Raw genomic sequence first — 23,548 nt, 5'->3', positions numbered from 1 at the left:
TTCTTTGTAGGAATGTTCGTAGTGATTCCAGAAGGTGAAATGACATCAGGCAATGAACTTGTCTTTTTTTTTACACCAAAGGTGTTTTTGGTGGGTACTTCTAATTTCTATAAAAGTGTAAAAATACAGACTAAAATGAATTATTGTGCGACTGTTCGAGGACAACTAAGGGGTTTTCTAAAGAGGTTGCTGGACCTTCGGATGTCGTATTCCACCCAAGAGTCATATACCAATAGTAGTACACTGGCATTCATCGACGGTTTCCTCGCGGACTTACTGCCCTCTCCGGTCGCGTGGCGTACTAGCGGAGGGAGCAGCGCGGAATTTGAATCGACCAAGGGGCAGAATGGATTTCCTAAGGAGTGTAAACGTGTATAAACAAAAACAATTAAACAAAAATGTTAAAATTTTATTGTGAAGAGTCACGAATCCACTTATCGTAGTTTTTGTTAAATGATAATTTACAGAATTTTATAAAGAATATAATAGAACATGTTCTATTAAATGTTAACAAGTTTCTTAGCGATTCAATTGTTCCATCCACTGAATCGAAGTTAGAATATTATCTTAGCTTAGAAGAAATAGTTTCTAAATGTATATACAGTGAAATACCGTAGGAAATTTTACGATGCATCAACTATCGGACATAGAAATGAAATCGTGATTTCATGTCTTATATATTTACGTTCTACACCATTCTTCGTATTCCTCAAATAAATGGACACCTGTAAATCATTAAGGTGATGTGAAACATCCTTCAAATCAGTCAATTCGAATACAACACTTCTTTTTTAAGGATATTAGACCAAACTGTCCGAAACTTTGACACATCACTCCTGATCATCTGAGAATTGTCCTGACACATTAAAAATTAGGATTTAAAAAAAAAATTGTTCAACTCAATCCAGACCAGAACCAAAATGGGGTCGAGCTCTCATATTTCGATCAATATACAATTATCAAAGGCTCTGATATGATAATCTGGATAATATGATGATCTGGTAATCGATAAACTCGCATTTGAATGGGATAAAGGCAAAACAAGTGTTGTATGCGCTTCTTTGCTAAAACGATGGTAATACGAGGTCTCGGAGAGAAAATTTAATTGACCTGGAAATCACAGATGGCGCAGGGGGTCCCTCCCCAGTCAATTGGGGCCCCGGAAGGCATGAACCCAGAGGATTTCTGGACTTTTACTTCGATTTCTTTATAATTGTTGTACGAAAGCGACAGGTGGAATATGCCATTTGGCACAATACACAATATAATTCGACCCAGCTGTCATTATAAAAACGAACGTCGGCAACGTAGGCATTTAGAAAAATCTTCTTTATCGACGTTGATGAAGTTCCTCGACGTGTTTCACTTCACCTGAAATGGGTATGTAAATGAGCACCCGTAAACATAAGAAAGACTTTTCTTATCCGAGTTTTTTATAAACGCAAATCGGAGCAACTCTTATGAATTAATTTCATTCGAAATAGGTATCGGAAACGTAAAATCCCATTTCCATTTCAGGGATTGCAGGGGTGTTCGATGTACTGCAGTCATCAGGATGCGCTTCGGGCCGGTTGATCGCGACCTGGTCGACTTGCGTCAGTAGCGTCGATCTTCGTCAGGCGGACTCAAGACTTCTTTTCGCAACCGTATGTCCTATTGCGTGCTAATTTCTGGAATTCCACGGCTACCTTTCGGGTTATCGGGTTGCGATTATTTCGTAAAGAGTGCCTACGTAACAGCTACCTTTCGGGTTACCGGTTTGTAACCATTTCGTAAAGAGTGCTGACGCAACACCTTCATTAATTTTGTCATTACAGCATTTTACATTTAAGTTTATTTAATTGTCATTTATCAGTATGTAAAACGTTAAGGGGATTCCTTATTGTTCTGAGTATTACTTGGCGGATCCGTACTCACAATTTCATATTACTGACATTGAGCGGACTAATATGGTTAAAACAGTGCGTATTATCTAACAAAATTCTAACATTGTTTTTCAGCCTTTTACGTTGCGCTTTCATTTGTCAGTTAATATTTTAAACTGTTAATATACAGACAATATATTAGTCAGTTAAAATGAAACCGTCTTTATTGTGTCTTTCATAAATAGCCTTCGTTAGAGCAGTTAGGCCGTTTGCACACGTACCGGCATAACCGGCGCCAGCGCCGACTTTTCTGTCGAAAACAATGTAACTTTAATTTATTCACATTATTACCAATTTTGCTGGTCGTGTACAAACGTCGGAAGGAGAACAAAACGCGAAAAAACGTATAATTGAGAAGAGTATTTAAAATGGGACGGCGTCAGTACCTCGTCGAAGGATCGCTGTTGCCTAATATACGTGGTAGTAGTGGGTCAGCGCGGTCACTGACCGCGATCTTGGAAGCATTATTCGTCACCTGTTCATTTTGTAGCGAGCTGTGTGCCTCGGACCAAGGGCGCCCGAGGCCGAGCCACACCACTCGCACAGCACTACGGCCGGGCACCGCAGCCCGGCGCCGCAGCCCGCCGCCAGGTTCCCGCAAGCGCGACGCCGGCCAACTAGTACCCGCCGCGGCCGCTACGTGGCGACCCACGGCCTCGCAGGTGCGCGAGCCTCCCGGGCACTATAAGAGACCCGGGAAAATAGAGCAAGGCAGAGTCGTAGGAAGGGAAGAAACCTGTCTACACATAGACTCTCAAACTCGATTCGCAAGACGAGACTTCGAATCACTATAGGCGCGAATTCGCATCTCCGAATATAATTCCGACAAGAGACGACACGAACCGAACCTGTACCATCGTGTCGCCTCTGCGACCCGGGAGTTCGAGCAGTAGGGTTAGAGTCATCACCGCCATTAACGAATAAGTCATTGTAAAACCAGTAATAGTTAACCGCCGCTTACACTTTTTCATTAACCAAGTAGAGTTTTTATCAATTAGAATTAAGTACGATACCGCTTGTATCCGGTCTGCTTCCAACAATTTCGCTTTCAGACCGCAACCGAGTGACGGCGACCGGCAACGGACAATCACAGGCCAATAAACTCTGTTATTGTTATCGAGTGAAGAATACTTTACTCCACCCAGACATTACTCCTCGGGGATACTCACACGCGCCGAGCGGACCACTGTCGCGGGAAGAGACCCGAACGTGGACCGCGGCGCACGAGGACGCCACCTAACCCGCGCACCCCGAGTCCTATCGTTACAATTTTAATCAACCAATCGCCGGAACTCGATCATACGACCGGAATTTTTTTGTTCTGATAATTTGTATGAGATCCTCGGAGTCGATTTAGGGGGGATATGTTTCGAAGATTTTCGATTTAGGGACTGAATCCCTCCAAAATCACGTGAGGTTGGTTTCGTGATATACATACAGACGAAAATAGTGCTTTAGTATTACCTCATATCGTATGATATTATCGACTAAAGGGCGCAGATGAGGATGTGCATTTATAAACATCTTCAATAGAATCCTTTAGACCCAGGTCCACAACTTGAGTTAATCGAAGTTAAAGTGGTTTACAGCTGGTTTAAACCGTGTGTTAACCAGTTACACTTCCGTTAACTCAAGCTGTGGAGCTGGGCCTAAAGGATTCTGTTTTAGAAAGTTTTATATATTGTTAGTCGAGGGCCATGTCAGACATGTAAAAAAAAGTTTTTTATAACCTTTGAGGTATTTCCTTATAATGAGGAAACATGCCAACATTTGGTCATTGAGGTTAATTTCTCCCGTTCTTCTGTTGTACTTAATCACGCAGTTGGGTTTCAATGTCGTCCTATCTCGTTCGTCCCTCACTTCGGTCAATTCCACATATGCGTGTTTCGATATCAACATATAGACAGCACGTTTGTCCTTCCATCTTAAAGCTAACAACCATGTTAATCAAAAAGCTAACAATTGCATGTTCTGTGTAGATGTTCTGGTTTTAACTTGTTTGTTGAAAGATCCTTCGGCATATTTTTCCTGTTATAACGCACGATGCCGACAACATTTGTTTTTTGTTTGTGCAATCTTAAAATGAGAGCGGGTGAGGAATCCCATTTGTCAATGTACAATGTGTATCCTTTATTTAGTACCGATTCTGCCAATTCCATCACATTTTCTGATGCACTATTATTTAGGATTATTTTCTCTTGACCAGTATATATTTTAAACTTGCTACAGAATCCAGTATTTGCTTCACATAGTTTATATATTTTTAATCTAAACCTGGCTCGTTTGTATGGGTTAAATTGTTTATACATTAGGCGGTCTTTATATCGCATTAATGACTCATCAATACTTATGTTTTTATCCGGTGTGTAAATCTTATTAAATTTGTCGTTCCAGCAATTAATGATTGGTCTTATCTTGTAAAGGCGGTCGGTATTGCAATCCGTTACATTATTCGAGAAATGCAAACATCGTGATATCTGGGTAAATCTTTTGAGCAACATTACTTTACCAAATATAGGTGCTTCTATCACTTGCCGCTTAGACCAATGCATTTGTATATTTGGATTTTTGATTTGCATTATCAAAATACACAGCGCATAATAGGGCATCATTTCATCTTTAGTAACTGGAAACCAACCATCATCCAGTCTCCTTCTTCTTCCATTGTTCACTACTTGTTCCTCCTAAAGATTTATTTGCGTAACAACAATGTCCCACAAATTTTCGTCGTAAACAACAGAAAATAAATCTAATAATCCGTCATTAGTGCCTAACTGGTTTAAAACATAGTCTTTTACACCACGAGACTCGGAATATTCCCAAATTGTTGGTCTGTTATCAATTTCCTTCCAATTCCATTCACCACTCAATTCAGGTCTGATATTTTCCTCCTTATCACTGTCATATGTAATTGATCTTTATGCGGGATTTATCACTGGCACAGTGACGCTGCTGTTATTAGAATTTTCATCACTGTTTATAACTTTCACTATCTATCGATTGACAGCTTGAAACATTGGAAGTCTTTCCACTACTCAAACTCCCACGTGAACTTGCTTTTTTAGTCATTTTGCTTTTTTTTTATACCTGCTGGTGGGCTTGACAAAATTAAAAATGGTCAAGAATATCACGTTCTGTAGAGCAGATTGTTTGAAACGTGTGCACCTCGTATAACGGAATGGTACAAACTGAAGAACGACTGAAGTTTTCTTGGTCTCGCTAAGTGCCTACGTTTATTTACCTTGGAGATGTTATCTGTACCACGAAAAGCACCACTATCTCCTAGGTAGCACGTGCACGCTTGCATGGGGGCACCTGATCCCATTCGAGATTTTCATACTTGGACCACGAGTAAGACTCGAGATATTCATGTTTGACGTGAAATGTCGATAACGAATCAGACTCGTAATATTCACGTTTGGCCCGAAATGTCGATCACGAGTCAAACTCGTGATATCCACGTATGGCATGAAATTAAACATTGAACCCCCCCCCCCCCGGGCCATCTGTACCCGCGGGGGCAGGGTCTCAGTTCGCCCTGGCGGCGTGAGGAGGCCCGTCCGCGAGGAAGGCTGCGACTTCCCGGCCAGTAGCCGGACCGGCGGGCAGGGGCCCATCTACAACCACCCGGACAATGCCGACACCATCGAGACAGGCGTCTTTGTGTCCCCGAGGAGCCCGTCCGTGGCCATATATTAGTGCGGCGGACGGGCCAAAAAAGATCCACAATCATACGGATCACGTGGCGCCTCTTGGACTACCGAGTCCACCCAGGGCAACTCCTCGGCGGAGGGACACCTGGGGCCACGACTCTGATCGAGCCCCAGGTCAGCCAGGATCATCGTCCAAGACCAGCCAGTCAGAACCCTTCGTCATCGGCGGGAAATCCGCCGACCGGCTCGAGGGAGGAAGAGCTCACTGATGAGCTTACAGTGACTGCAAAAGCTGCCACTGTTGTCTCGCCCTTGCGCTTTCCATCTCTCTACGCCATCACGACCTGGATCCAGCTGTGCACGTTTGTCCAGTTGCTATCGTCGCTCAGTGTCAGCGGTACCGTAATTCTGGTCTCCAAGTCCCGTTATAACACAGTCCTCCACTCCTCCCACGCCTCACACTCTTCCAGCGTCATCCACTCCCCGGCCACCACTGTGGATCACTATCCTCAAATTCCGTCCTTCCTTGTGCCTATCTTCTGCGGATATTTAGCGAAACTGCCGTGTCCAGTCAAAACCTGAGTGACCCGGAATAAGACCTCCTTGTGGTCTATCGAGCCACAGCCTGATCTCTGGGATCAGCCTATGCGTCCAACGTCCCTTTGTGAATACGTACTACTCACTTTGCCACTTCTCCAGGAGTTTCTCCCTCACCTCCGCCTTTACCTCATCCTTTCCTTCCCTCTCCCTGACACTCGCATGGACCTCCGCTCTCTCCCGCAATGAGATGCATGGGTGGCACCCCTGTCAGGACTGCCACCCCGTCGCTTGACATCGTTCGACAGGCTGATATCACCCTCAACGCTGCCTTCCTGCGGATCCTTTCCAGGGCGATCTTAACTCTCTCGGTCCCTAAATACCCGGACCACACATGCAGCTCCATACCGCATCACCGATATGGCAACCGAACACAGGATTTTCTTCCTGCTAGCCCTCGGGCCTCCCAGATTCGGCATTAACCGCATGAGGTTCCTTATGACCTCCGCCCCCTTCTTGGTCGCCTCCCTGATTTGTGTGGTATAGCTGATTCCCGTATCCAGGGTGACTCCCAGATACTTGAGTCCATCCTTGTCTTTCTTCCACGGTATTTCCCTCCCTCGAAGTTACAGGCAAAGGGCCTCCTCCCCTCTTCTCCTCGGGACGAGTATTATTGTCTCCGTCTTCTCCGGGGCTAGATTCGGCCCGTGCTCTTGCAGCCAGTCATCGATTCGCCTCAGCGCCTCCTCTGTCTTCTTTCAGTCTTGTGACTTCTTTTCTCACCCAAACCAACGCGATATCATCCACAAACGCGATCAGTTGTGTTCCCGCCGGTGTTTCCACGCTGAGGAGTCCCTGGTACACGAGGTTCCACAGTATCGGCCTCAATACCGACCCCTGCGGCACCCCTCCAGTTAGCGTCCACTTCTTTTCGTCATGCTTCAGTACTCTGTCCTTAAAATAACCTCTCATAAATCTCCTCAAGTATCTGGAAGCCACCTCATCCACTACCCTCAGCACCATGTCTCATCTTACACTGTTGAAGGTATTTTTTACGTCTAGGGCTACCATTAGACATGCCTCCTTCGTTCTCCATGTGCCCATGACCGCCTCTTTCCCGGTCATCACGATCCTGGATATTGCGACTACCCTTGAGATGCCTTTCCTGAAGCTGGATTGCTTCTCGGACAGTCCTCCGCTTTTCTCGATAGATTTTTCGAGCCGCGCAAGGCCCACCTTTTTTAGCAGCTTGCCACGTGTTTATGAGGCAAACTAGCCTGTACGAGCTCGGCTCCTCCAGATATTTATTCCCCTTCCTTAGTATGACGAGGTGAGCTTCCTTTCCACTCTGTGGCAACTCACCCTTTTGAAGGCAGCGGTTCAAGACCCCGGTCACCATCGTTGATTAATTCACTAGTCAAGTAATAATTTCACGGCAACAATGTTTTTTTACTGATGATATTTCGTCTTTTCATAGTTTACTCGTTTCGTGGCATTCTTCACAGCAATCGTCATTAATGTGGTATCAATGTGATAAAATATAAGTAATGAGCCTTGATACTGATTAGGTCGGTAACACTGATACCTAATTGGTTGGCATAAATTTCCAATGCATTTATCACTAGAACTACCGGCCGATTTTTTTTGTCGTTGTGGATCATCTGAGTCCAGTCATTTTGACTGGAATTGGTAGTTCTAGTGTTAAAATCTAAACGGTAAATAATTAGAACATAAAAATCAAATTGCCAGACCAAAATTGGAAAATCTAGGAGGTAACAATTTATTTGTTATCCTGCTGACCCATTCTTTTCTTAGATTACATTTTTATCAACCATGTATTGTACTTCTAATCCTTATGGGATTTATTCTCCAAAACGACCTACGGAAAAGAATTCCCCGCGGGGAATTCCGATAGTACACAACACCCTACCATGAAGGATATCAACGAGTTGTCCAGACGTTTTGGTAAGGCCTACCGTCCTGTTAAAAATTCTCAATGCGTGTTTATGGCAAGGCAACCGGCTCGTGATACGACCCTATGCTACTCTCGTCCACTCCGATCCGCGCAATGCAGCTTATTTCACGATAGGTGAAGAAAATTCGCACGATAACGGAGCTCAACTAAGAGAGCTGATGAGAGTCTCCCTATAGCAGTGCAGATCGCGTAGTTTCGCCGATTTTATGTGGAAGGCCTACCCGGCCTTGAGAACATACGAAACCGGCACAACTGTTGCTAGGAGCAGGATCGTAACGGGGAAAGCTCTGGAATATTGCTGTGTAATTTCGTTCGTTCTGTTGTCTTGTTTTTGAGAGGAGACGCCCGCCGCTTATTTTGCAGTGCGCTCCCATACAGAAGCGTCCCGCTAATTGTCATAAATGTGCCTGCTGCGTGCACGATCGGAGTGTGCGGGAGTTGGTAGACGCTGTATTTCGGGCCGGCGGACCTTTTCTCTTCCCCTCTCGTACTGCAGAGTATCGGATCCTTACCAGAATGTCTAGGGGAGCACGGATTAAGTCCTCTCAATTTAGGGTGTTATGCCATGAGCGGGGTTCCCTACGTGAAGTTCAAGCGTTTTTAGTTGTTTTGCTGCATAAACTATTGTAAATTAATCTCGAAGGAACCGAGCAACTTATTTTTGCAATTTTCTTGAGTTCCTAGAAATCTTGATCCGCCATTTCATTGTTTTATCGGTCTTAGTTCAAATCTCTCGTAACGTATCTCTGGACCCCCCACCTCGACCGTGCCATAAAAGGCTAGTGACCCTCGCGGGGCTGAGTAGCCAGCCGGACCCTCCATTAAGGTCTGTCCGTCTGGAAATACTCGTAGTGATTGTACAGCCGTGATAGCGATACTCCGCAGTGCGCATGTGCAGACGTGACGTCAAAAAGTGAAAAGCGGAGTCTCTAGCAGGATGAACTCTGTCTGGCCCCTATCCTTGTCGTAAAGAGCGCGTAACGGTTTGTCGGTCGGGAATTAATAAATCCCGTCGTACTGTTATGCCACAGAGAAGATTGAAGGGTTGTACACTTATTACTTCTTAAGTACAACTTCGGATTATTTTTGACTTCTAAGGATAATTTACATCTGGCTCAAGTCCGGTGACTAACCGTTCTTCTTCTGTATGTCCTTTGATTCATTATGTCCCCCACTTCCCTTTGCGTCTTTGCAAACGTAAGGAGTTCTCACAGGAGTCCACCGGACCTGTCATCTGGTTGACTTCTTTCGAACGTCGCTGCGGACACTAGGATTTCTCACGGGAGATATAGTTTAAGCCATAACAGCACAATTAAGACACTGCACTTACCTAATTTCAAGTCAATTGCAACTAATGTGATTGCAGATGTGGACAAAGTGTTCAGAAGACAATTGAAACATAGTGAAAGAATGCCATGATGAAGGAATTGTGACTCGAATTCTCTAATGGCAAATATTGCTTAGAAACGTGGCATGTTTAAATAATAGAACTTTTATTTTATCATTTATGGGTGTTAAATTACCGGTGCATTCTTATATAAATTTCGCGTTCCTCGTCTACACTCAAGAAAATTGTTGAAATAATCAAGAACTCAAATTCGATCGATTTTGTTACGAATCTAATGACTAGTTGTAGTTTTAGACACGATAACAGCCTGAAATTATAAATTATCTGTAAGACTGAAAACAGCATATTGGTGTTACGTTAGGTAATATCCGATACTGTCAACCTGGGAACGTTGATACTCTTACGTGGCAGCCGAGTGGATGTGAGGCCGGAGAGATTCGAGTAGGGATTACCCTAATTTTGCGCATAACGAATATTCTAATGTTGCGAGGAGATTGATCCGAGCGGCTAGATTCCACCTTTGGTGGAATCTAGGGAAGTGAGGACTGAAAAGGGGGTATGAACGAATGGCAATGTGGGCTAGTGTGCTATGACGGTTGCATTTATTCGTCCGTGGGGTTTAATTTACAATCAGCTAGGAGAGGCACCCGAGGTGCCTTGACCTAATTTTCTCTAGGTTATTATACTTCCCTGTCGCGGCGGTTCACGTGTCGCGATGGCGCGCTTTAGCGGCGGTAGGTTACTGAACGCCGGAGTGCTGACGCGGAAATTCTTTGCTGTTTGATGACGGTCTACGCGTGACTCTAATCTATCTCGCGATGCTGAGATTTCGAGCTCAGCTGTTCGAAGAAAGTTAATGTGATCTTAATCTATCCGTTTTACCGGAGCAAGGCACGGAAATCGTGATAAGGGTTAGAATTCGTTTTTGTCGGAGATGAGGGATCAAGAAGTAAACTCGAATGGAATGAAGATGAGTTGAGATGGCGAAGGATCCTCTACCTGGCTTGATCAGTGGCCGAATTCGGAGACACTCTCCTTTAATCGACCCAGCCGGATGACTGCGCGTGGACACCTTCGTTCCGTGGCGAGCCCTAGGGTTCGAGGTCTAGAAGCCTCCCGTCCAATGGAAGTCGCTGTGCCGCCGTCTGTTCCTGACTTGGTGTCCTGGGATCCCTGAAGTACCGGGTGGCACAACTGCGGCCCGCAGGATAAATGGTCTTCGACAGGGAGTCCGGCAGTCTCAGTCTCTGACTCGCTAGGAACGGAGTACCGAGGACTAGGAGCTCCACTCAAGGTTGTCGACGGACGTCGACGTTGACTTGACTTGAAGAGACTAACTGGACTGACTAACTACTTACCGCTTCGTACGCTCTGAATCCGAATGCACATCATTGTACTTTTATTATGGCGCATTAATCATAGTTTTTATAAGTGCACTTTCCACGTATATTTACTGAAAATTCATGAATAGATCATTTTACAATTTTTTAATACTTTTCCATGTCAGAAATCCTACATATCACGAAGTTCCAAACAGAATGCCGAGGACGCGTGAAGCAGATTAACTACATATTGTTTCGAACCTGCCATATAAACAGTATATTGAAGTAAAACATTCGCATGCGGGGGGCCCGAGAAGTTCGATACTGCGGTTAGCAACCCTTTAAATGGTTCAGAATAAAGATTAGTCACTTATAGAATCGAGTGGAGGCCATAAAGTGAGGGAAATGATAGACCATGAAAGTATCATACTAGCATACATCGTTAGATATTTTTGAAAGCTTATTTACGGATACTTTCATACAATATATTAACAATTCAAAGTTATAGGAACGGTTATTAATCGAATTGTATTTGTACTTGTCTTTCGGTAACTGATTTCACTACTTTAGAAGGCCATCGGTACAGCGGTCAGATTGTTCTAAACTTGTCCGCAACGGTTGATTTCATAACTTTAGTAGGTTGAACATGAAAAATAATTATGAGGTCTTTTTTTGTAAGAATAAAGTAATTACTACTGCTACTTCAGAAGGTTTGTTGTACTTTTTTTTTTTTAATTAATAATAAGATAGTGGCAACTGATTCTTTGTAGGAATGTTCGTAGTGATTCCAGAATACGCGATTGACGTCGTCGTTCAATAAAAGTTATTATTTCTAATTCTCTCAAATGCCTCCTATAATAATAAGAAATTGGTTGGGGTTACAAGCAGTTCACTAAAACCAGATTAAGGAAATCTAAAAATCCTTAAGAAGAGTTTCATCGTTTACGAGAAGTAAAATAAAAACCAAAAATCGAATAATTGTTAGGGGATGATTTCACCCCTACAAAATGATTTTCCGCCGAAAAAAAAATTGTTTGTGACTCACCTAAGCACGCTATAAATATCCCTCAAGTTTGAAAATTGTATGAATTTCCGGGTTGGGGAACTTCTCTTGTGAGCATGAACCAGGAACCTTTAAAAAAACCTTCCTCGCCTACCGCGTGCCAGCGAGATATCCACTTTGTCGGCCAGATGGAAGAACTATCGTACCGGAGCCAGCGTGTAAAGAGGGGGGAAACGTTATTAAGAGAAACGGCGGGAAGACCTCTTGCTTTTACACTAAAATTAATATTCAACCCTTCGAGAGCAATTACAAGAGTTAAGCTGGACCGGCATCTAACACGTGTATAAGCTTAAATCCGCTGTTTTTTTATCAGAAAAACACGATTTTTTTCATAGAAAGCGAAAAAATTATTTATTCAAAGAACTGGCCTTCGCTAGCTACACATTTGTACCATCTCTCGGGCCATTTGTAGATACCACGCCAAAAAAATTCCTCTTTCGAGGCGAACCACTCATCGGGCCATTGTCGGACGTCGTCGTAAGAATCGAAGTGTTGCTCAGTGAGCGCGTGGCCGATCGACAAACACAGATGGTAGTCGGAAGGGGCCAGGTCTAGTGAATAAGCGGCATGGGCTAGCACCTCCCAGTTGAGTGCCTCCAAGTTGTTTCGGGCCTTTTTTGACGTGTGCGATGGTGCGTTGTCGTGGAGGAAATTCAACTTCTCATGTGTTCGCTGATAATCCGACCTTTCTTCGGTGCAATTTGATCAGTTGTTGGTGGTAGCGCTGGGCATTGAGAGTTTCACCAGGTTTCAACAACTCATAGTAGACGCTGATCCCACCAAACGCATAGAATCGTTTTCCGTCTGTAGCGATTTGGTCTCGCGGACGATTTTGATGGTTGGCCGGGATCAACCCACGATTTCTTGTGTTTAGGATTCTCGAAAAACATCCACGTTTTAACGGCACTCCCAATCCTATGCAGAAACGACTTTCTTTTTTGTCTGGCGAGCAAGATTTCGCATGTGTTTTGGCGTCGCTCCATCTGCCTATAGGTCAATTCATGCGGCACCCATTTTCCTATCTTTGGAACCTTTCCCGTGGCACGTAGGCGCATGGAAATGGCTGGTGGAGTAACCTCCAATTGCTGAGCAAGCATTTTTTGCGATTGGGTACCGTCCTCGTCCAAAAGAGCCTGCAATTGATGGTCCTCAACCTTCCTGGGCCGATTTTCACGCTTCTTGTCGCTCTGGTCAAAATTGCCGTCTTTGAACCAACGAAACCAATCTCTGCACGTTGTTTCCGAAGATGCACTGTCGCTATAGGCCTCCACAAGCATTCGATGCGTTTCGGCAGCCGATTTCTTCAAATTGAAACAGAAAAGCAGAGCTTCCCCCATATGCTCTTTTTCTGGCAAAAAACTAGACATGATTACCAAAGGAGAAATGTCTGTTGTTGTATGCATTTGACGATGATGTGCACTGATTATCGTTGACAAGTATCAAACTCGTACACAACAAAAGTATGGCTTATCGATAGTAACTTAATATACTCACTACCGCGATCTATGCGCAAACAGCCGATTTAAGCTTATACACCTGGTAAATTATGTTGCGTACGCATCTCTGTACCCCCGAATCTAGGAAAAATCATAGTCGGGTACTCAAAAGACAGGCATGAGTAGTACTGCAACCACTCTGGGTAGACTAAACAAATAACGTCACTGGCGCTGATTCCGCCTGCGATGTCACGTACCCCCACCTATCATCTCCCACAGTGCCGAGAGTGGTGGGGTTACGTTAGAGCGCGAGAGCTTATCACGCGAGGGAGACGTATGTGGAGGGTGTGGTGGGGGTACACTGGCATTCGTAGATGGTTTCCTCCTGCCCGTACTGCCCTCCCCGGCCGTGCGGCGTACTAGCGACGAGACCAGCGCGGAATTTGAATCGCTCGAGGGGCAAAATGGATTTCCTAAAGAAAATAAATATTTATAAACAATAACAATTTTTGAAAATTATTTAAGTATTATTGTGGTGAGTCCCTGACCCACGTAACGTAGTTTTTGTTCAAAGATTATTTATAGAATTTTTTAATGAATATAATAAAACATGTTTTATTCGAACTTAACAAGTTTCTTAGCGATTCAATTGTTCCATCCACTGAACCGAAATTAGAATCTTATCTTAGCTTAAAAGAAATAGTTTCTAAATATATATACAGTGAAATACCGTAGGAAAATTTACGATGCATCAACTATCGGGCATAGAAACGAAATCGTTATTTCATGTCTGTCATACATTTACGTTCTACACCATTCTTCGTATTCCTTGAGTAAATAGACACCTGTAAATCATTAAATGAGCATGTAAATGCGCACCTGTAAACGTAAGAAAGACTTTTCTTATCCGAATATATTATAAACGCAAATCTGAGTAACTTATATAAATTGAATTCATTAGAAATAGGTATCCAAAACATAAAACACCATTTTCTATTTCGTATTTGAAATAAGAACAATAAACTCTTATGGATTTCCAATTTTAAGTAGATTTTTAATCTATTTGAGTTTGAAATTAAATACTTCCAGAGAAATAAGAATATTAGAAAAGAGTCGATCAGAATGATACTTGTTCTATCAACTGAATCAACTCTCGGAAAAGTTAAACATCACGCGTGACTCGAAATAGCCACATTGGCAAAAACAGATGAGATTAAATTGTTTACTTGCATTTTAAATACAAATACGAGTCATAAAATTACGTGTCCGAAAAAGGCATGGACAACGAAGGGTTAACACTATGAGTAGATGGCACGGTTAGTTTGAGGCGACATTTCTCGTGGAGGAATTGATCCTCCATTCCCTCTGTTAATTACTTGACCGCGGTCGTTGCAAAATGACAATCCGTCTTGCGAGCCGCGGCAGGAATGGGCGATAAGGCCTGAGAATGAACGACTGCAAGCGAGAACGTCGTTGGAAGGCATAAGATCCGTGGGAGAGCAAGGGAGAACGCCGCTCCTGAAGGGATGAGACCGCAGCTCGGGGTAGAGAGGGAGAGAGAGTCTTCCTCGCCGGCGTGTAAACATTGATGCTAATCCGATTATCGGGAGCCGATATAGAAACCCTCGCAACAAGGGGTAGAAGGCCCAAGACCGGAGTTTTGAGAGGGGTAATGGTAGCCCGGGGTCTATGCAGCCCATACGTGTAAGAAACAACGTCACGTCAAGGACCCTCGAGCCCCGAACTGGCGGCCGAGCCTAGCCGACCTCGACGAAGGAAAACCTATTTTTGGTCTCCTCCTTCCCTTTTCCCCCATGTGTCACGTTTGTCAGAAAATTCATATAACGAAATATTGGCCATTTAAATTTACTTTCGACTGTAACGGGGCTATTCGACTGTCGCGAAATGTGCTACAACTTGTTTGCGTATAATATCATATTGCAAGAATGTCGATTCCTTCGGCAATATAGAATTTTATTTCTATTCGTGTTCCCTCTGTTTACTGTGCTTATTTTAGTTTTTGTTATTTGCTAAATTTCTCTTTACATCATTTTGCTTTAATATCAATGCCTTCAATTCGTTTTATTTTAAACCGCGGAACTCTGAAATTCCATCATTTTTCAGTTTCCACGTTGTTTATAAAATTACGTGTCTGAATAAAGCATGGATAACGCAGGGTTAACGCTACGAGTAGATGGCATAGTCTATTCGAGACGACAGTTGTCGTAAAGGAATCGATCCTCCTTTCCCTCTGTCAAATACTTGATCGCAGTCATCGCGATGACAATCCACCTTGCGAGCCACAGAACGAAGGGGCGCACGCCTCGTTGTATGAGCAATCGAGAAAAATGGCGTTTTTACGAACAGGTGTTACGGCGATACTTGCATTTCGCTGATAAAGGACGTCATCAGCAAGAATTTGCTATCTCGCGTCACGAACTGGACGTGAAGTAGGAGGAAGAGGAAGAGGAAAATAGACGGCGAAAACGAGGGTCACAAACGAAGCTGCGTTTTGGCCATCGTTGGGAGCCCCACCGATCTTATCGAACATCTACACTGCGATGTTTTTAATCAAGATCGATTTTTGATAAACGGTGTCGAGATACGTTTGCGTCTAGTGCGCACCCGCGACTCTATTTGTCTCATGGACGCTACGGAATTGCTTAAAGTACACATCCTAGAGGCGACTCTGCTCGTACGCAGAGTAAACGTAAACCCCGGAATACTATTGTCTCACGAGCGCGCGTTTGCCAAAACCACGGCTAAGTATCTGCCCACGCGTGTAGAGGTGAAGGTCGTGTCCATGCAGGCCGGTTTGCACGGTGAAACATTGGTCAACACGATTCTCGGTCAATTGCGGAGACGAATCATTCTCGGTTTCGTGGCTAACAGAGCCTTCAATGGCGATCACAAACTCAAGATTTTCCATTTTGCGCACAACATCAATTATCTGTCCCTGCATGTGGATGGTATTCAAGTACCGTCGAAACCCCTACAGCCGGATTTTACCAAGAATCGCCTATACGTGGATGCGTACCACACGTTGTTTTCAGGTACCGACACGTATTTTCTCGATCAAGGTGATTGCATCGATTGAGAAAAATATCCCGATGGCTGTTTCCTCGTTGCCTTTGACCTGACACTCGATCCCTCGGCCAATGAAAACTCGTATTGGAATCTCATCTGGAATGGTAGCGTAAGAAACAAGGTGCGATTCGAGGATGATCGGTCGTCGACGGTAAATTGCATCGTTTATGCTGAGTACGAGAATGTTCTGGAAAGAGACGCGTCGCGCCACGTGCTGATAGATTTCAATGGCTAAGGAGAGTGAGAGGTGTGGGGGCGATAAAGGATTATTTTATCATAAAGTCTACGCGGACGTCGGGGTGGGTGGTCGCACAGTCTCCCGAGCGACTTTGGTAACGATGGACCTCGTAATCGACATCGAGGAGCTCTTCAACCCGACGGAGGTAGCCATGGTCGCTGTGTATAGCGATTTTTTCGCTCACTGGATCATCACACCGCCCTACCCCTTCAACGATTTGCCGCCTTGCTCTCGGTTGCGTAACAATTGGTTAAGTTGCCATCATTACGGCATCGAGTGGTTCGACGGGGACGTTTGGGCAAAAAATTTATACGAAAATCTACGGGCGATCAACCCTCATACCGGCCGAATATTCGCGCGTGGGCGCGAGTAGACTAACCTGCTGCGAAATATCATGAACCGGAAGATTATAAATTTAGAGGAGTCGGAGGAGTGCCCGGCGTTTAAAAATCTCCCCCAAGCCGACGATCAGTACGTATACCATGGTGTCCGCAAAGCGAACAAACATTTTTCGTGCTCGCTATACAATGCGAAGCGGATACGCGAGTGGCTGGTGCGTCAAAGGGATCCTCAGCAGACCGACTGTCACCCGAGCTGTGCCGTTTGAATCACTACCGCCACGATATCAGCGGATACCGCCCTCGAGGGCTACGAACGAAAACCTTCTGTGCTAGGTAACGACGGGTGGACGAGCCAGATGGCGATGGTGACTATGCTACTTCGTGAGGGCCGAGGACTGTTACGTTATTATTGTTGTTGTTGTTATTGTTGTTGTTGTTGTTAAATTGAACGGAGGTAGGGGTACGAGCTTTATTTGAAAACCATCCGCTCGCCGAGCAAGAACAACAACAACAACGGTCGAACGAACTGCATTCCCGGAAAACGGATGGCCAGCCGATTTTACTGTGTACGCCCCTTCCATGAACAGCGTGGAGATTCGCAAGGCGCTGAGAAGACTACCCTCCAGGACTATCGGCGTGTATCCGGCTGACAAGATACCGAAGGTGTGGACTAAACCGGCATCTCTCGTGGTCAACACCGATGATCACACGAAACCCGGAACCCACTGGATCGCCATGCACGTCGGCAGAGACGAACGAGAAGACTACTTCAACAGCTACGGACTGACATCTATCGTGCCCCAACACTTGGAAGTACTCTGAACAAATTCCCGATATTTCAATTTTAACGATAAGTTGCTTCAGAACGATTTGCGGGGAATTCTGCTTGGTATTTCTTCATCTTATGTCTAGCTGTTGTAGCCTACATTGCTTTTCAGCGGATACTGTAAATAATGATAAGGTAGTTCGTAAATATTACGCTGCGTACGTAGCTAGTAGAAAGGAACAGAATAGCGACTTTGTCAATCGCGTTAGTTATCGTGCAGTTTCCATGGCAACGGACTTTACACAATATCATAAATCGACGCATCAGCAGTATTCTACAGTCTATAAATACCGACAAAGCACCCCGTATTCTTCATCATTCGAGAGTTAGACGTCGAGCTTTAATGGCTTTAACGGCTTGAATTTTTTGTACTCCAAATTCATACGAGTCGAACTGCAGCGTGCAACGATGGAAAGGAGTTATTTGTGGCTACGGTTCAGCTGGGAAATTCCAGCGGCCTACACGGAGTGACTTTCTATGTCGATGTGTGGCGACGACTCCTGCAGAACTTTGAGAAAATCACCGCGTACCTGGATTCCGATGACTACCAATCGCTTGAGCAGCCAATGCTCACGGAAAAGCATACGATGCTGTTAATCGGCTGCATGGGTGGTGAGGCTGTCATCTTCGATAAACGAGTGTCGAAGGATGCATCTACGGAGCATAGACGCAGCAACGCCGGCGAACCACCGAAGAAAAAACGCAAACCCTGCGAATCTACCGTCATTCTGAAGGAACCCACATTCAATGGGTTAAAGAGCCTCCGGTTTGTCGTGGATCTTCGACTCCGTTACCTCGAGCAATTCGTCGATGCCGTCAACGCGTATTGGACCATAATGCGGAGTAACTCCAACCAAGGACGCGATCAACTAAGAAACATCGTCATTGGGGGCGAAGAACTCAAGAAACACAAGATATGCAAACATCTGTTTAACGTCGATACTGTTTTCGAGGATGTTACGTGGCGGCCGAGTGGCTAGCGAGGCCGGGGGAATTTTGTAGATTCCTCGGAGCGGTATACTGTTTGTAGAGATATTAACTCGTACGCACACGTAACCAGTTTATTATTTGAGAGATATGGAGAGGATAACCCGAGCGGCTAGATCAACCTCTTTGGTGGGATCGATAGGTTTTTTGGTCCTCAAAGGGTATTGGAAAGTTGCAATGAGGACACAAGAGGATTTTAAGGTTTCGGGAGGACCAAGTCGTTGTGTTGTATTGAATGAAACAGTTCTATTTATGATATAAGGGGTACAATGTCCACGGGAGTAAGGTGTGCAAATATGTGCTGCGCTAAGCAGATCGTCGCGAAGCGAGACCAAGGACTTTGTAGGCCGCGCGCTAGCGCCTTGCGGAATGCTGACGCGGAATTCTTTGCTTGCAAGGTGCGCTTTGCCTTATTCAGAAAGGGCGGCTAATGAGTTGCGATTCATAGTTGAAGAGTTAGAATTTGATAGTTGTTACCGGGATGTAGATACCGAATTTTATTGCGGGTTAGTAATTTGGAATAGGGTTCAAAGTAGAGTGATAAAAGAGTAAAAGTGTGGAAGAGTGGAACTCTTCGAAGAGGACCTGTACCTTGGCTTCGCAGAGGCTTTTACTTCCGGTGACGTCTCTTCTACGTCCTGCCGGTTGCGATGAACTGCACGTGAAAGCCTTAAAACCGGGGCGTGCCCTAGGGTTGGAGCTTCCTAAGATTCTCCCGCTTGTCCGGAATTCGCAGCGCCGTCGTTCTTCTCACTGTTGGCTTGTGGATGTCGGAGTACCGAAACGCACAACTGTTACTACGGTACGGTCAGCTCTTCAGAGAGCTCCCCAGCCTCGCTCCTGAGACTGCTCTGTACGCTGTCTTAAACTCTTCTATACTACTGACGGCTGCTGCTTTTCGGTGCCGCTTTTATACGAGATTTTATACTTGAGATGCCCGTGAGGACAGCGTCCGTTTCCTTGTTTTTGGATTTTGTTGTTAGGAACTTGATCGGACGTGCTGAGGTAGTCACTATGTTGACGGAAGGGCAGGTCCCGTGTTTTAGTCCAGAGTGCAGTTCGATGTGGATGGCGTGCGAATAAGCCAAAACATTCCTCGATGATTGTTCTACTCGTTGTTATTTTTTCGGTTTAATCGGACGATACTGTCGTTGCTTTGGATTCGATATTTATCTTCCGGTAACTGACTCATACTTAATAGAATGCGCGCCTCTCTATTTTGAGGAAAATCGGGTAGCCTCGTAACAAGGAACTCTATACCCTTACGTAAATATTCGTCAATTGGTTAAAAAAACAAATAAATATCAACTGAATAATTATTATTATTATTATTATTTCTTTCATTTAACCTTAATAAGCCTATTCTGAGCGTGACGCATTATGGGTCAGCGTACTCGAGACTAGCTGCTGTAATGCAAGACGCGAGAAATTGATTTCAAATCGTTCCTTCATATCGAACGAGTCGGCTATCTTTCCATTCAGGTCATAACATGCTCGCGTATACATAGACTTCCAACTTGTAATGGCCGCTCTCGCTAGCGGCTATACGCGGGCCCTTAAATCACCTCCGACTCTTTCATTTGATTCAGGGATAAGACACTCGCGTACGGATGGCCCTCCTTCTTTGTAATAGCCGTTCTCACTACGGAGCTATCTCATTCGGCGATGCGCCGCTCGCATACGCATAGCTCTCCTACTTCGTAATGGCAGTCCTCGTCATCGGCGCAGACGTGGTTTTTTTCATGGCCGCTATCGCTATCAGCGACACGCGTGCCGGTGTAGCGCTATAGATCCGTCTCTCTCGCGAAAAAACCTCTCTCTTTTGCGACTGGCGCTCTTGCATACACCCACCACTCTCGACACTATGGGAGAAGTCAGTAGTCGGGATACGTGACATCACAGGTCAAATGAACTATACCCCCTTCTTCCAGCACACATGACTCGTCCTCAGTTTCAATAGTTTCTAATATTTCTATGCGCGTTGGTGGTAAAACATCGTCGACAAATTTAATCGAATGCGCTCTACAAGATTCTTGAAATTTCAGGGTCACGTCGTTTTCAATGGAAAACGATGTATCTTGTTGACTTCTTCTAATTACATCGCTCAAAAAATCATGCAATTGCGTTTCATGACTATTAGGAAATGTTTGCGATTAGTGTGTAACACCATATGTTTTCATCAGCAGAAAAACAACAGCTACGCGGTTTATTAAATCCACTTTCATAAACGACTGTCAGCCAAGACGCTCTGCACTACACTCTTTAAAACTGACAATGTCGCAAAAAACCCAGCACTTATACCCATAATACTCATATTATGTTATGAGATTAATGAGACAAATAAGATAGTAGTAGCCACATTAATACGATATGCAATGATGAGTACTCTGCACAATGAGAAATGATATATCTTTGTCATTCCAATTTCGACAAGTGAGAAAAACAAGTTTTTCGTTCTGTTTTATCTGTGGATAAGTCACATGTATCATATATGTTTTTACTACTACTATGTGACAACTATCATATATTTAATATATTTAATAGATTTTGTTCAGTCTGTATTGTTATGTATTTCGAAATTAGTTGGTATCACGAATAATGTATCGAAACCATGTGATGAAAATCTGAAAACCGTTAGTCCTTGTGAAGGGTTTATTCACAATTAACGCGTGAATTTCGTTAATAAAAAAAATTGTGTCGAGCCTACGTTGCTATATTTTCACCGTACAGTAATATTTCATGAAGAAACCAACTTGATGAAAATTGTTAATAACAATTTTGCAATACTTTTGTGCAATTGTTTAAATTTAATTTTTTATTTCACAATGTGGTAACCCTTATTAGGAGAATTATCTTTTATTGGGGACATTCGGCCGTATCTCTCATCATTTGCGAGAAATAAATTGAAATCTGAAAATCGAATAATTTTTAGGGGATAATTTCACCCCTTTAATGTCATTTTCCGCCGAAAAGAAAGTTGTTTAGTACTCACCTAGGCACGCTGTAAATGTCCCACAAGTTTCAAAATTTTTTGTAGTCCCGGGTTAGGGAACTTCCCTTGTTAGTTTCGATCAGTATCGAAGAGGAGTACAGAGATACCTTGCAATCGATAGATATCCTCTCCCCATCGAAAGAAAACGGATTGATCATCCCGAGGATAACATTTTTTTTTTATGACCTCGTTATCAGATCTATATTAATGTACTCTTTGTTTGATGCGCAACTCAATTTTCTGATTTTGGTTCACAATCTCCCGACATGATAAATTCGGAAAATTTACAAAAAAGGTCTTTGAGCAGCGTTTGATTAATAAGTCATCCCGAAGAATGTACACGTGAATGTAATCAGCTCATCAATGTGTCGAGGAACGATCTATTACTCGAAGGAGCACCGATTTGGAAGAGAAAACATCTTACCGCGAAGATTGGTTTCCACGAGGTTTTGAAAGAGATCCCTCTGAGGGAGACAGGAAAATAGTGGAGATCAGATCATACGATAACAACCGAATAACCCTATCATTCGAAATGGCAGCAGATGGAATTCGGGCTTGCTGGTAGAATATCCACAGGAATTGTGTCCAATATTGCTTACTTTGATTCAATAGTATTGTTACGTGGCGGCCGGGGGAAAGATTTGGATTTTGCCTAAATAGGTCTTACCTCATACGTCTACGTTACGATTTAAATGTTGTTGTGAGGAGAAGGGTCGAGCGGCTAGACAAATCCTCTGGTAGGATTTATTGGAATGAGGAGCTGAAGAGGGGCTCTATAAATGGAGGTTGTCCATAAGCTGACGAGGATAACTGTGTTTTCCTCTTGTCAGGTGGAATTTCTACAAGTCGTAGGGATCCGTCTGGATCCTCGACTCTCATTTTTACGGTTTCGGTTTTGTTCCGCGTTGCTTCGCGGAGCTTCGGGTTACGCGATATGGCGGTCAGTGGCAGTAGATCACTAGACGCTTAATATGCTTCTTGCGTTTAGAATTACAAGATTCGCATGATTTTAGCGCAAGGCGATATATTGGAATGCCTGATCGAAGATATAAAAATGGACTTAATCTATCCGGTTATCCGGAGCTAGGCATGGAATTCACATAATCTGAATTGGGACGAATGACGAGGTTAATATGAAGAATGAAAGTGACCCGAGCTTGCGAAAGGGTCTGTACCTGGCTTAATTAGTGGCCAAGTTCGGCGACGTTCTACTTAGATCGATCACCCAGATGACTGTGCGTGAACCCTTTCCGCCCGTCACGTGTTCTAGGGTTCGAGGTCTCCTAGAAGCCTCCTGTCCACAGGTTGTAGTAATGCAGCCGTCTCTTCTTGGCTTGATACTCTTGGATCGCCGGTGTCCAGAGCAGCACAACTCTAGAACTCGTTTAAATGAGATTAGTCGTGAGATTTGGAACATAGTTTCCTTAAAGAGACCTTTTTTATATGAGGGGAAATTCCTAACGTACGCTCCCCCCCCCCCCCCGGAGGAAGTGCAGAGGTATTATGGGGCTTGCATCGTCTAAAATATGGGGGCCGCCCTTGGGGTGTCGAAGGGCGCCATCCGCCAGCCACCACCTGATCCACCAGCCGGTAGGTGAGGCTTGACTCACCGTAAGCCCGCCAGCTCTCCAGGCTGACCAGGATTGCCCCGACGATTCCATGCAGGCGCTCCTGTCATCGCTCTTCAGCGAGCCGCAGAGCCTGGGTCCGGTGCACTTCCGCCGTCCCTTGGAACAGCCGGGGAACCGCCGCAACTCCCGAACGGAGACGACGGGCGAAATTATTGTTCATCGCTTCCATCCCCGCCATATTATCGCA

General features: G+C 44.4%; 1 protein-coding gene across 1 annotated transcript in view; it reads left to right on the top strand.

Annotated features, from left to right (window-relative positions):
- Positions 1–1,527: 1,527 nt before the first annotated feature.
- LOC105699010 (protein RRP5 homolog) overlaps positions 1,528–23,548 on the top strand; it is a 70,606-nt gene continuing 48,585 nt past the window's right edge. Inside the window, exon 1 of the mRNA XM_023432634.1 lies at positions 1,528–1,646. The gene's annotated coding sequence lies outside the window, so the exon portion shown is untranslated. The remainder of the gene's footprint in view (positions 1,647–23,548) is intronic.

The sequence above is a fragment of the Orussus abietinus genome, unplaced genomic scaffold, assembly GCF_000612105.2.
Source record: "Orussus abietinus isolate OABI.00-Male unplaced genomic scaffold, Oabi_2.0 scaffold370, whole genome shotgun sequence".
NCBI lineage: Eukaryota > Metazoa > Arthropoda > Insecta > Hymenoptera > Orussidae > Orussus > Orussus abietinus.
The sequence above is the reverse complement of the archived record's forward strand: the minus strand, read 5'-3'. Positions and strand labels throughout refer to the sequence as shown.